The sequence below is a fragment of the Aegilops tauschii genome, chromosome 4 (genome assembly GCF_002575655.3).
Source record: "Aegilops tauschii subsp. strangulata cultivar AL8/78 chromosome 4, Aet v6.0, whole genome shotgun sequence".
In the NCBI taxonomy this organism is placed as follows: Eukaryota; Viridiplantae; Streptophyta; class Magnoliopsida; order Poales; family Poaceae; genus Aegilops; species Aegilops tauschii.
In genome coordinates, this window is record NC_053038.3 from 112,676,426 (window position 1) to 112,688,540 (window position 12,115).

The following is a 12,115-nucleotide window of genomic DNA, read 5'->3' on the forward strand; positions in this document are numbered from 1 at the left end:
CACCAAGCTGCGAGATGTGTAGAAGTTCACTGGCTGCTTAGCCTCCCTGAACCGTTTTATCAGCCGACTAGGAGAGAAGGCCCTCCCCCTGTACCGACTCATGAAGAAGTCCACTCACTTTGAGTGGAATGATCAAGCCGACCAAGCCTTCCATGAGTTGAAGAAAATGCTGACCACTCCGCCTGTCCTGGCTGCGCCGACTGAGAAGGAGCCCATGCTCCTCTACATCGCCGCGACAAGCCGAGTCGTCAGCACTGTTGTTGTGGTCCAGCGCTCGGAGGAAGGCCGAGCCCAGCTGGTCCAGAGGCCGGTCTACTATCTCAGTGAAGTACTTTCCAGCTCAAAGCAAAACTACCCGCACTACCAGAAGATGTGCTATGGGGTGTACTTCGCTGCCAAGAAATTGAAGCCCTACTTCCAAGAGCACCCCATCACGGTCGTGTGCACTGCCCCGCTCGCCGAGATCATAGGCAGCCGGGATGCATCCGGCCGGGTGGCCAAATGGGCCATTGCCTTGGCGCCCTACACGATCTTCTATCAACCCCGCACCGCCATCAAGTCGCAAGCATTGGCCGACTTCCTCGTCGACTGGGCCGAGACCCAGTACTTACCACCGGCTCCCGACTCTACCCATTGGCGGATGCACTTTGACGGGTCCAAGATGCGCACCGGCTTGGGAGCCGGCATCGTCCTCACCTCTCCCAAAGGCGACAAGCTCAAGTACACGCTGCAGATCCACTTCGCCGCCTCCAACAACGTGGCCGAGTACGAGGCGCTCGTACATGGGCTCCGGCTAGCCAAAGAGCTCGGCATACGCCGGATCCTGTGCTACGGCGACTCCGACTTAGTGGTCCAGCAATCATCTGGCGATTGGGACGCCAAGGACGCGAACATGGCGAGCTACCGCTTCCTCGTCCAGCAGATGAGCGGATACTTCGAAGGGTGCGAGTTCCTCCACGTGCCAAGGGCCGACAACGACCAAGCAGATGCCCTAGCACGGATCGGCTCCACCCGACAAGCCATACCGACTGGCGTCTCCCTCCAGCGCCTCCTCAAGCCGTCCATCAAGCCGTCTCCAGAGTCGGATTCCATCTTCGTACCGCCTGCGCCAGAAACAGCCGGATCCGGCTCAAGAAATCCCGCAGGCGGCACGGGAACTTCGACGACTGCCCCGGGAACTGACGTAGTCGCACCCGGCCCAGGGACCTCAGAGCCCGGCCCGGGGACTGCAGCAGTCGGCCCGGGGACTGCAACGACGCAAGAAGTGGTGGTCGACCCCAACGCAACACCCAACCCACCCACCCGAGTCATGGTGGCTACATTAACAGCAGAAGAAGTCACAGCTCCCTCATGGGCCCAACCCATCCTCAAGTTCCTAGTCAGCAGAGAGCTGCCGACTGATGAGATCGCAGCAAGACTAGTGCAACGACGAGCCGCAGCATACACAATAATCAACAGGGAGCTTGTGAAGCGCAGCGTCACTGGAGTCTTCCAGCGTTGCGTCGAGCCAGAAAAAGGAGTGGCAATCCTCAAAGACATCCACCAAGGCGAATGCGGCCACCACGCCGCCTCAAGATCCCTCGTGGCCAAGGCTTTCCGCCATGGGTTCTTCCGGCCGACTGCCTTGGAGGATGCTAAAGAAATAGTCAAGACCTGCAGAGGATGTCAAGTCTTCAGTTCCAAACAACACCTGTCGGCTTCTGCCCTCAAGACCATTCCCCTCACCTGGCCTTTCGCCGTCTGGGGACTGGACATGGTGGGCCCTTTCAAGACGGCCCGCGGTGGCTTGACACATCTACTCGTTGCTGTGGACAAGTTCACAAAGTGGATCGAAGCAAAGCCGATTAAGAAGCTGAACGGGCCGACTGCCGTGACATTCATCACCGACATCACTACTCGGTACGGCGTGCCGCACAGCATCATCACCGACAACGGCACGAACTTCGCCAAAGGCGCACTGGCACATTTCTGCGCGACACAGGGCATCCGACTGGACTTAGCGTCCGTTGCCCACCCGCAGTCAAACGGCCAGGTCGAGCGAGCAAATGGACTTATCCTCTCCGGCATCAAACCCCGACTGGTTGTACCACTGGAGCGATCGGCCGGCTGCTGGCTCGAAGAGCTGCCGGCTGTCCTCTGGAGTCTGCGCACTACACCGAACAAGTCAACCGGCTTCACTCCATTCTTCCTCGTGTACGGTGCCGAGGCTGTCATCCCAACAGACATCGAGTTCGACTCGCCTCGGATCACCATGTACACGGAGGAGGAAGCCAAAGAAGCAAGAGAAGACGGCGTCGACCTACTAGAAGAAGGCCGGCTGTTAGCCCTCAGCCGGTCCGCCATCTACCAGCAAGGCCTACGCCGCTACTACAACCGCAAGGTCAAGCCAAGATCCTTCCAAGAGGGCGACCTTGTGCTCCGGCTGATCCAGCGAACAGCCGGCCAGCACAAGCTCTCGGCCCCTTGGGAAGGCCACTTCGTCGTCAGCAAGGCACTCGGCAACGACTCCTACTACTTGATCGACGCGCAAAAGCCAAGAGCACGCAAGAGAGACGACTCCGGCAAGGAGTCGGAGCGACCATGGAACGCAAACCTCCTAAGACGATTTTACAGCTGAAAAGCAGTATGTATCACGCTACCCCTTTTGTATTAAGTTACAAACCAACAGGCCCCCCGAACAGTACTCGGGGACTGCCTTTTATTTATCTATGGATGACGATGTCATATCCATGGATGTCCTATTACATTTTGAATTCTTGTCCGGCACCGGGTCCGACTAGTCGGCCCGGGGACTGGCCGCCTTAAGCTATATTATAAGTTCTTCCAGAAGTCAGCAAAGTAGTGCGCCGGCTCCCCAGTCCTCTCTTGTTGAAAGTCGCAGCTCAAAGAACTGACTGTCCGACTAGCAAGAGAGAAGACAGAAAGGACGCCCACACGAAAACGGCTAAGGAACAACTAACCTATATAGCAAAAAGACGGCCTCCATATATGCCTGCCGGCTGTCACAGCAGCCGGCTGGCCGGCTTCCTAAAAACTTAGCTTAAGTCTGACCGAGCTAAAAGTACTTCCCCCTCCCCAATCGGCCAGGCACTCCCCGGCTACAGATTGCAGAGCAACTGTTTGACTAGGGAGACGGCAACCAAGGGAGGGCGGCAAAGGAAAAAAGCAGAAGGACAAAAAGCAAAAGTACAAGGAAAAGCCGATTGCATAACTTATATACATAAAGCCGCCTAAAGGCTGGCAACAGAATTAAGTTTGAATACACCCAGTGGGTGGAATTGCGCAGACTTAACCGAACATTGTTCAAAGTAACAAGACAGGAAAACAAAGAAAGAAGACAAAGGCGCGAAGGCCGAGTTGGTCGGTGAAGGCAGCTCGCCGGCTGAAGGAGTGGCCGCCTAGCTGGTCCCGGCTTGACCGCCTCCCGCAACAGGAGACGCACTCGCACGCAGCGTAGTGCTGGAGGCGCGGTCAGGCTGGCCGGCTGCTCCACCAGCCGGCTCGACGTCTTCACCCTCCTCCTCCTCCTCTTCGCCCTCGTCGCTGCAGTCGATCTCCTCCGCCGAGTCCTCGCCGTACGCCGGGTCCAGCCCGAACCAATCTTCCGGCTGGGCGACTCCATTGTCGTCCACCTCGGGGGCGAAGACGTTGGTGTCGGTGTAGTCGGCGATTGCCGAAGCCCGTCGAATGATGGCCGGCCGCGCCGGCTCCAGCTCCGCCTCGGCTTGCTGCCGCCAGGTGGCCAGCTGGTCCAGATTCAGGCCTGGGTTCCAGGCCTTGACGAACTCCAGCGCCCGCCCGGCGCCGGAGCGAGCCGCTGACGCCTTCCAAGCCTCGAAGCGCCCGACGGCCACCTCCAGCCAGTCGGCGGTCCGACTGGGAGTGCGCGGGATCACTTGGCCGGGCCAGAGGGTGGCCAGGACCTGCGACCCGGCACGCTGAAGCCGGCGGAGCAGCCTGTGAGCCGGCTGGATACGAGCCTGGATCGCCAGCAGCTGCTCCGCCAGCGAGCGGCCGGCAGTCGGCGAAATCTCGAAGCGGCTTGCCTCTTCGCCTGGCGACGAGCTTCGATGGCCTGGTTGGCGGTAGTGGAATAGCCGGGGAAGTACTCTGCGCAGAAAAGAAAAGAAGAACCCCAAGTCAGAAAAACAAGTCAAAATGACAGATGGCAAGAAAGGACGAAGGGGTAGACGACTTACCGTCAACCAGATCCTCAATCTGGCCATAGCCGGAGACCAGAGTCTGCCTGGCTTCGTCCCAGGCGGCCGCCTCCGTCTCGAACTCGGCCTGGAGGGCGGCTTTGCGGTCCTGCGCGGCCTTCAGCGCCGCCTTGTGGCTTTCCTCCTGGTCGGCCAGCTTCTTGACCAGGCGGTCGCGCTCCTGCACCAAGGCGGCGACCTCCGCGTCCCTGGCACGAAGAGCAGTCTGGGACTCCCCCAGCTGTGCCCTCAGACTGGCGTTGGCCGCTGCAGAGATAGAAGAACAAGAAGAACGATGAGAAATCATCAAGGAAGATCCGAGCCGACTGCTCAGCAGTCGGCCCGAATCTCGGGGACTACACACAGTGGGTGCGCTGACGCGCCCCCACATGAGATAAAGATCAAGTTACATACCTCGGCCTTCAGTGAGATCGGCGGTCTTCTGCGTCAGCTCCCGAGCCTGGGAGTTGAAGGCGGCTGCTCGGAGGTTGTGATAGTCCTGCAAGATGGACAGAAGATCGACGTGAGAACGAAAGCAACGATGAGAAATCATCAAGGAAGATCCGAGCCGACTGCTCAGCAGTCGGCCCGAATCTCGGGGACTACACCCAGTGGGTGCGCTGACGCGCCCCCACGAGAGAAATCAAGAAGAAGATGAGAATACTAACCCGGATGGCAGCCCGCGTGGCGAGGAATTCGTCGGTGAACTGCCTCCGTGCCGCGGCTTGGCCCTGGAGCCGGGTCCGGACGTCTTGCGCAGCGATGTTCACCACGGCTGTCCCTCCGCCTGGCGTCCACCCTGAGGTAGCGCTGGCCGCCTCCGCGTCTCGGGCTGACGAGCTGGAGCCCACGGCCGGCCGTGGCTCCGACGCCGCTTTCTGCGGCTCCGACGCGGCCTTCCCTGCGCGCCGGCTTGGCGGAACCCGGACCGCCACCGCGGCTCCCGCGGCCGGCTCGCCTTCCGCCGACTATGCGGGCGCAGGCTCAGTCTGGCCGCCTTGGGCCGCCCCAGTCGGAGGAGTCGGCCCCGGCGCCTCCCTCTCGAAGATGACGTCGTCACCGCTCCCGCCCAGACCCGGCTGGGAACCGCTGGCTCCCCCTGGCGAGGGATCCGCGTCCCCGGGCGCCATGGCGCGCAGGGGGGTGACCATCAAGGCCTCCCCTGCCGCCGCTTCGGCCTCGGCCTCTGCCTGGGCCTTGGCTGCAGCCTCGGCGAGCGCCTTCGCCGCCTCCTCGTCCCGAGCTGCCTGGGCGGCGGCTGCCTTCCGTGCCTCCGCCTCCCGCGCTTCCTGCTCCTCCCGCACCTCCCGCGCGTTCCTTTCCGTCGCCTCCAGGAGGGCGGCGCGGGGATCTACGCGGCGGGTGGTGCTCCCAGAGCCCCCTGGCGACTCGACAATGGAGCCGGCAGCCGCCCGCTCGAGTGACAGTGGAGCTCTGATCAAAGAAAAGAAGACGAAGGTTCAGAAAACCACCCAAGAAAAGAAAGAAGGGGAATGCACAGAAAGAGAGAAAGCTTACGCTGACACAGCCTGCAGCTGCTTCACCACTTTGCGGAAGCGAGCCGCCTTCGCGGCCGCTTCTTCCCGCCTGGTGGCTGCCGCCCCACCCCTCGGCTTCTTCGTCCGGCTACCGAACATGCCCTGGGTGGCGCGACGTTTCTGGCCTCTACCCCGAGCAGGCTGCGCGCCGGAGGAGCCCGCGCCGCGTCCGGAGGCTGGCTGGCGGGGCGGGATGACTTCGGCTTCATCCTCGTCCGGCCAATCGTCGAAGGTCGCGGAGAACCCGGCGCCGCCTGCTTCGCCGCCGGCTTGGCCACCAGCCGGCTCGGCGGCTTCCTCCATATGGACCGCCCCCAGATCGGGGTCCTCCTGGTCGTGCTCGGTCCGGTCGGGGGCGAAGCGGCGCTCCATGTCGGCCCCGCCGGCCGGCCGAAGCAGAGGATTCTGTCAAAAGAGCGAGCCGACTGAGTTAGAGTCGGCCCGGAGGAACTCGGCGACAAAGAGAAAAAGAGAAGGGGAGCGTACCGTAGGCGGAGGATTGGCGCGGCTGTACGGCTCCTTGCCGAATTGCCAGTCGTCAGGAAGCTGGCAGTTGGCGAGGTAGTTCACCATGTCGGCAGCGTCGGCCTGCGGCATCTCCTTGGTACACATCCGGCTCGGATCGAGCTGGCCGCTCATCTGATAGATCAGATGAGGCCGGCTCTGGAGCGGGAGGACCCGGCGCGTGACGAACGCGGCCAGGAGGTCGGGCCCCGTCCGGCCCTCCGTCTGGACCATCACCCGCAGGCGGGCGATGGCGGCGTTTCCTCCCTGCGACAGCGTCACCGCCCGGAAGGACCACTGGGGCAGCCTCCCCGCCGGCGGGCCGGCTACGTAAGCCGGCAGGTTGACGTAGTCGCCCCGTGGAGCGATGTTCCGCACGTAGAAGTATGACTTCTGCCACTTCTTCACCGATTGGATCAGCGTGATGACGGGGAAGGGGTTGTCGGCGCCCGATCTCCGCGACGCGATGAAGGCACCAGTGTGGGCCGGCACGCCCTTGCTGCGCGTACCCAGCTTCGACTGGAAGAACTCCCCCCAGAGCTCAAGGGTGGGGAGGACGCCGAGATAGCCCTCGCACAGGGTGACGAAGGCCGACAGCAGCACCACCGCGTTGGGGGTGAGGTGGCGCGGCTGGAGCTGATAGAAGTCCAGCCAGGTGCGGAAGAAGGCGCTCACTGGCAGGCCGAAGCCGCGCAGGAAGTGCGAGCGGAAGACCACCCGCTCGCCATCCCGCGGCGCCGGCCTGATTTCTTTCTCCGGCGCGAGGCGGACCTCCACTTTGTCCGCACTGGGCAGACGCCGTGTGTCGCGGAGGAAGTCGATGTGGTCGTTGTGGACGATGGAGCCATCCCAATCCCCGCCAAGCTGCTCTACGTGGGGAGGCATGGCGGAAGCTAGCACGGCGGCGGAGGAGCGTGCGAAGGAAGAGCGCGGCGGCGAGACGCTGTCGCAGGAACGAGCAAGGCGAGAAGACGAAGGGAGTAGGAGGAGCGTGCGAGGGTCTGCCGCCCTCCACCTCCCCCTACTTATAGCCTCACGCGGCCGAAGAGGCCGGACATGGGGGGGAGACGTGGGATTAACTGTGCCCACTCCCCCCACGTCCCGCGTTTATTACGCATAAGTGCGAGCCGAAACTGCCGCACGGAACGTGCAGGCGGTTCCGGGATACAAAGGATCCGGGCCTGGGCTGGGGCGCGGACGTGGCGGGCCCCCTCTCTGCGGCAACGTCCCGTCTCGCGCGTGGGCTGGCAGGCTTTCCGGCTACGTGGCGCGCCGTCGGCCCGTGGCCGGCCCGCAGCCCGGCGCACATGCCAGCGGGTTACCGCCCTCCGACTCCAGAAGATTTCGGCTCAGGCGACGTGCCTGACCAAGGCCGGCTCCCAGCTGCCGGCTTGTCGCGATGGGAAGCTGTTCGAGCTTCTCGAACCCTACTCCACCTCGAAGCCCGATCAGCTTCGGGGACTACTGTCGGAGTAAGTGGCCACGGGTAGCCAAACCGGCGACCCCTGGCTCTTCAGAAAATTTATCAGGCCTTTGGGCCTTCAAGCACTCCAAGCATTTGGGCCGCCTTCCCCGGCCGGCTACCACTAAAGCCGACTCTCGGAAGGCGACCCAGCCTCACCGACTCCAAGAAGCCGGCCAAGAAGAACGCCGACTCCTAGAAGCCGGCCGAGACCACAACCGCCCCTACATAACGACGACCTGACGGGGCATGGCCACAGTGCGGCCCACGACCCCCGAAGCCCGAGGCAGGCATGGTTACAGGAGGCCGTACGGGAGGGATGTCTCCCGTGCGGCCGGGCACTGTAGCCACGCCAGCTACGACGTCATCCACGATCCCCTCCTGTACAACCCAATGACGGCGGGCCCCTTCAGCCAGAGAGAGGCGTGAAGGCGGCCCGGCTTTCCCTAGTCGGCCGGGAGCATAGCCGGCCTCCGGAAGCCGGCTACTCCCTTCCTCGAAGCAGGAGCCCCATTAAGGAGACAAGACGAGGTGAGGCTACAGTGATAGCCCCCGAGGCGGCCCACTGTAGCCATGCTCACCTCGACAAAGCCCTCATCATCAGAGGCGCGGCTACAGTAAGCAGCCGCCGACAAAGCCCTAGGCGGTGGGGCCGGCCTGTCGACCAAGTAACCGGCAGCCGGCGGGACCCACCAGCCGGCGGGACCCAGCAGCCGGCGGAGAAGCCGGCGAGCATAGACACTGACGGCTGGGACCAGATCCCAGCCGGATTACCATTGTACCCCCGGGGGGTAGGCCTATATAAACCCCCCGGAGCACCCATGCAAAGGGTTGGCCACTGAGCATAGTTAGCTTCTGGTTGGCACCTCTGCATGTTTGGCTTCCAAGCATAGCACACGCACACACACCATAGATAGAGAGAAGCAAGAGCTAGCCTTGTTCTTCTTCTCCCTTGATCCCAACAGCTCTAGGAGCGATTGTAGCTACTCTTTACCGAGCTAGTGATCATGCGGAGACCCCGCAGAGCAGGACTAGGGGTGTTATCTCCTCGGAGAGCCCCGAACCTGGGTAAGATTCGCCGGCGTGCATGTCTTCGCCTCATCCCGTTTCCAGGCACCGGCGACGTTTTATTGGCTCCCACAATGATAAGCCATCCTTTGGCATATGTCGCACCAACCACCCGACACATAGGTGTCGTTTCCTCGACATCTTTGGCGCGCCAGGTAGGGGGCGCAATTGTGAGAATCTGGTTTAGTAGTTAGCCTAGCAGTTCTTCGTCGCCATGGCTCCTAAGAAGAAGACGACCACGGCGATCGGCTCGTTGGGAGCCGAACGGCCCGTGCCGGTGTGGACGAGCAGTGGACCCGTCGCGGACAGGACCCTGGCCGCGGTCCGCGAGCACCAGCATCGCCCTGGCAGTCAGAGCCTGGTGAGCGACGTCGTTCGCGTGCCAGACGACCGGCCGCACGTCGCCAGATCCAAAGACAGAGCTGGGCCCCCCGCAGGCGGCGCGGGGCCCTCTAGGGGTGTTGTTGTGCCACCTCCGGGTGGCGCCTTGACCTTCAAGACGCCCACACCGGCGACCACTACGCGCTCTTCCCATGGTGTGCGCGCCGAGCAGCGTCACCACGCTGGTGACCCTGGGCACCGCCGTGGGAAGAGCCCTGTGCGTCATCCGCGAGATGAAGGGGTTCAGCATGCCCGCCGAAGTGCTGGCGAAAATGGCACGCAGCCGCTGGGTCGTAACGGAGCTCCTTCTAACATAGTTAGAAGTCGAAGCGCGCCACGATCCATGCAGCTGTCGCCGCCGCCCACGCCAGCAGAAGCTTTGGCGCGCGCGCAGCTGCTCCTCGATTTCCCTCCGGCTGCGGAGAAGCTCGACGAGTGGAGGGCCACCATCCGGAGCCTCATCGCCGTCGCCAACAAAGACGACCCGCGACCGGCAGGTCCCTCGGGTCGGCGCTCCACCAAGCCACCACATGCTGGCGCTGGGAGGACTGGGGGTGCTGCGGCCACGGTGCACTCTCCTCCTCCTCGCCAACCGCCGCGGGCGTCTGCCCGTCGTGACGACGCTTGTGATAACATCTCTATAGCGTCGTCCGACCCGCGGACCCACCGCGACCAGCGCCAAGTTCTTCAAGAACGAGCTCATGAAGATGCTCAGACCACCATCGCGCGCCGGCGCGATACACGCCACCAGTCGGACAAGCGGGCGAGACCCGCTATGGACCACCCAGCACCGGAGGGCTCTGGCGGCCTACCTTACGAGGTGGGCTGCCCGGCCTTCACCCGTGACCTGCGGCAGTTCCAGTGGCCGTCCCACCGCACGTTCAAGCCCGATGTCGGCGAGAAGTACACTGGCAAGACCCATCCATCCGAGTTCCTCAGCATCTACACCATCGCGATGCAGGCTGCTGGAGCTCACGACGAAAGGTGCGTGCCAACTATTTCCCGCTGGCACTGAAGCCCAATGTTATGTCTTGGTTGATGCACTTGCCGGCGGATTCCATTTCTTCTTGGTCGGATCTGTGCCATGAGTTCGTTGGCGCCTTCACAGGAGGCCATCAAGCTCATGGCCTGGCCAGTGATCTGCATATCATTCCCCAGAAGGAAGGGGAAACCCTGCGCAAGTACATCCAGAGATTCAGTCGGGTGCAGTACAACATCCCCGACGTTCATCCCGCCGATGTGATCAGCGCGTTCCATCAGAACATGTGCAACCGCAAGAGGCGCGAAGAGCTGGCGAAGACCAAGGTTAAGGATGTGGCCGAGCTCTACGTTCTGGCCGATAGGTGCGCCCGGGCTGAAGAGGGAAGGAAGTACCCCGACGAAGACGCCGGTGCGGAAACCGACTCTACCGACGAAGACGCCGCCACCCCGACGAAGAAGGGCCGGCGTCGCAACAGGAAACGCAAAGGCAAGGCCGTGCTTGCCGTTGAGGGATCTGACGACACCGACGCTACCAAGAAGGTCAAGGCAGACGCCCCCAGCAAGGAGATTGCCGGGTGCGCCGCCTGCCGGGCCTTGGCGGCTACCGATAAGCCAGGAAGCTCCGACAAGCAATACTGCAAGATCCACCGCACCAAGGGCCACGACCTCCAGAACTGCGACAAGTCGAGCTGCTTGCTGAGAAGCAAAAAGCTGAGTACGAGAGGCGGGACAAGGAGAAAGACCAGGATGGTGCCGAGGGATCCGGCAAGAAGCGTGGCGGCCAAGGAGGCCGCCGCGGCAAGGAGAACCAGCAAGAGAGGCCCGCCTGGGGCCATGACAAGAAACAAGAAGACGATGGTCACGACGAGGACGATGAGTCCGGTGAGCAAGAGTTCCAGAAGGCTACGGAGGCCATGTGCGTTGATGGTGGCGCCTCGCTGCATACTTCTCACCGCCAGCTCAAGTAGTGGGCGCGTGAGAGTACAGCAGTGGAGCCGTCGTTCGACGCTCAGAAGCCGCTGAAGTGGTCCAGCATGCCCCTCATCTTTGACGCCGAGGACCACCCTGACCGCACAACCACGGTCGGGTGTTTGCCATTGTTGGTCTCACCAACGATACGCAACCTCAGGGTGAACAAGATGTTGGTTGATAGCGGAGCCAGCCTGAACTTGATCTTGCCTGTCGTGATCAAAAGATTGCAAATCCCTGATGGAGACCTCGAGGAAATGAGCACGTTTCAAGGGGTCAATCCGGGGAGGAGCCAGCCAAAGGGGAAGGCCACACTGCCCGTGACGTTTGGAGGGGAGTTGAACTACAGGACGGAGAGGATCATCTTCGACGTGGCCGAGATCCCCTTGCCCTACAACGGGATCCTCGGCCGCCCGGCGCTAGCCAAGTTCATGGCAGCCTCACACTACGCCTACAACATGCTAAGGATGCCCGGGCCATTGACCATCATCTCCGTCCCCTCCGACAAGAAGGACGCGCTGATCTGCGCCAACCAACTTTACCGGGAGGCAGTTGCAGCAGCTGCCGTCAAGGCACCCGCTCCTGCCGCTGAAGGCCCGGGAGGGAAGAAGAAGCCCGGCAAGACCTCTCGCACCCACTCCGGCAAGTGCACCTCCTCGGAGTGTTGTGCTACCGTCGAGGACGTGCCAGAGAGCTCTATCGGCAAGAGCAAGAAATCCAGAGCTGAGCCGCCGCAGACCAAGAAGGTGTCTGTTAGGGAGGATGGCACGGGAGGGGCCTTCACCATAGGCTCCACCCTCGACAGCAAATAGGAAGGCGCGCTCGTCACCTTCCTACGGGCGAATGTCGACGTGTTTGCATGGCAAGCATCTGACATCCCCGGTGTTCCCAGGGAGGTGATTGAGCACCACCTAGCTGTCTGCCCTCATGCGCGGCCCGTCAAGCAGAAGGTCAGAAAGCAGGCTCTCGAGAGGTAGGAGTTCATCACAGAGGAGATCAGGAAGTTGGAAGCG